Raw genomic sequence first — 2,742 nt, forward strand, 5'->3', positions numbered from 1 at the left:
TTTGGTATATAACGACTCTTTACTACAAGTCTCCATGTTGAGATTAATACTTTTTCAGCCAGACACACACATTACAGGAGCATGAAATCATAGATTGGCTTTTTTTGTAGTTTAAAGGTTCAGTGTGTAAATTCTAGTGACATCTAGTAGTGAGGGGTTTCGAATTGCAATAATTAATTGATAATATCTTAATTATTTAAATAAGTTACCGCTTTAATTTAAATGTTCATGATTTTACACCACATGTTTGGGAAAGGAAAAAATAAAGACCGATTTGAGACATTTATTACAGTTTAGTTAGTTGCGTTGACTTAAAGCAATTAGCTGTCAATAAGAAATAAGAAATGCATTAAACTGACTTTTGTATCCTAAATACCAAGATGTCTTTTTCCATCTAATTCATTTTAGGCCCTAATTTTTTAATAGATGTAAATGTATAGGAATCTATCAAAAGATATTCTCTGCTGATCCTTTATTTTATAGTTAAAGTATTCAGTAACACTTTATTTTACAGGTTTGTAAATTCCAAATAATTTCCCAGAAAGAGACAGACAGTTGTTCTAGTAAGAGTTTAAATGGGAGTGTATACAGTAATTAGACGTTGATTTCCAGAGAACTTTCCTTGAAATAACTGCTCCATTTAAAATGGCCAATAAAGATCATCATGACTTTAATTAGCCTATGCATTTATTGTTGTAAACTTTACTTTTTTACATCTTCACTGCTCTGACTAAAATATTCTCTAGATTGCACTGGAAATGGATTGTAAGTAAAATTGGTAAACTCCCAATTAAACCAACTGAACACATTTGACCAATATTTTGTGCTAGCGAAAGGCAGGAAGGAAGGAAGGAAGGGGGGAAGGTGCAGCTATAAAGGAGGGTGGGCCTGCTGTCTTCCTGTTTGAGGGAGCAGGCGGTGTGTTAGCTCTCCCCGGGCTGGGAGACAATAGAAGTAAGCGGGCTGAAGTTGCAGAGGGGGTAGCTTGCACTGGTGAATCAAACATGTTTTTAAAAACTGGTTTAACTTGTTAGCACGTTCTTAAGCTCCCTCTGGATTTCTTTTTTGGCATCTTCGTTCTCTCCTGCCTTGAAAGCGATATTTTTCTTGTTCAACCGGGATTTAAACAGGGTTAATCACTGTTTGATTTTGGGGGAGACCGGGTATGGTTGTAACACGAGGAGCCACCATTTCCACCACTTAGGGACAAGATAGGAGTCCTGTAATCATTTCAGTTTTTATCTACTTGATACCGCATGGTGGTTGTCAAGTCTGAAAACTGACAATTTCTGAATTTATCGAGAAAAAAATGATTTTGAGGTAAGACAGTAAAGTTTTTGACCAAGACTATTTTTTCTCTAGAATCTATGCCAGTGGTCAGCAATGGGCGGTGTTGGCAGACTATTTGACTCAGGCAGCAGACCTGTATTATAGATTGACTCCACGTGAGGTAAGCATATGAAAGGTTAGCTACTGGAGACCAGAGTAGAATTAAATACTAGCATAGGTGCCAGATAAATAGAAATCTTTTTCTATTTGGTCAGGTTTCCTATTTCACTTTCTTTTAGGTCAGAACGCATACAAACTGGCTTGAAAGTATAACCTTAAATACCCACAGACATGGGGTAAGAAGCAGATGGCAGGGCCTGACTGGTTCAAATTCTTCAAGAAGCGGAACCCCAACCTGTCCATGAGGAGTCCAGAGGCAACCCCATAAATGTGGAACATTTCTTCAACAGCCTCGGACAGGTCATTGAGAGATATAACTTTGATGGGAGTGGCATATGGAACATGGACGAAATTGTCACCAGACAGGTGGGTGCGATGACATCGGGTGAGAGAGGTGTGCTTGTGTCAGTAGCATGTGCTGTGCAAGTACTGGGAAATGCAATTCCCCATACTTTGCATTCCCCTGTAAACCTTACAAGGAATACTTTATTCAGAGTGGCCCAACGTCGGGAGTGCTGGAAACAGAAACGCCTCAGGATGGATGCAAGAGGAAGACTTTATGTTATTCCTTGATCACTTTGCAAAACACACAAAGGTCAGCCCAGACAAGAAGGTTTTGCTTTTGCTGGATAACCACTGTTCTCATATCAGTTAAAGCTATCGACTTCTGCAAAGAAAATGGGATTGTGCTACTTACCTTACCCCCACGCTGAAGCCACCAACTTCAGCCACTGAATCGCAAATGTCTACGGCCCATTTAAGAAAATGGTGAACTCTGCAAGTGATGCATGGATGAAGATGCCAAGACGATTATGATTGTGAAGACTGCCATCACCATAGCTGCAACACCCAAAAACATTCACGCTGGTTTTGAATTGTGGTGTCCGAACAATAATGCTGCGATGATGTGTTGAGAAGAAATCCGCTTGACACTGTTCTTGATCATAAAAGTTTATTACATCAAGGAGTTCAGCATCAATTACAAGCTCTGCAGCAGCTTGGAGAGTGACCCAGCCCGATGGCCACTCTGTCTCTCTGTACATCAAACATAGCTTATATAGGATATGTGTAGGTATCTGTTAGGTACCATAGAGGGGTTTGAGTCTGCAAAATAAAGCTCCAACCCATAGAAGGGTACAGTACTATTCTGAGGTAACAAAACAAGGGGTCAGAGGTCAAATTCTATAGAAGGGTTCAGTCCCTACATAACCACCAATCACTGCTCTCCCCTTAGGAGGTCACTGACCCTCTGTCCTGCTGCTACAGTGCTATTTTAAACTGTTATGAGTCAAA

Source organism: Micropterus dolomieu, linkage group LG04 (genome assembly GCF_021292245.1).
Source record: "Micropterus dolomieu isolate WLL.071019.BEF.003 ecotype Adirondacks linkage group LG04, ASM2129224v1, whole genome shotgun sequence".
NCBI classification, from domain to species: Eukaryota; Metazoa; Chordata; class Actinopteri; order Centrarchiformes; family Centrarchidae; genus Micropterus; species Micropterus dolomieu.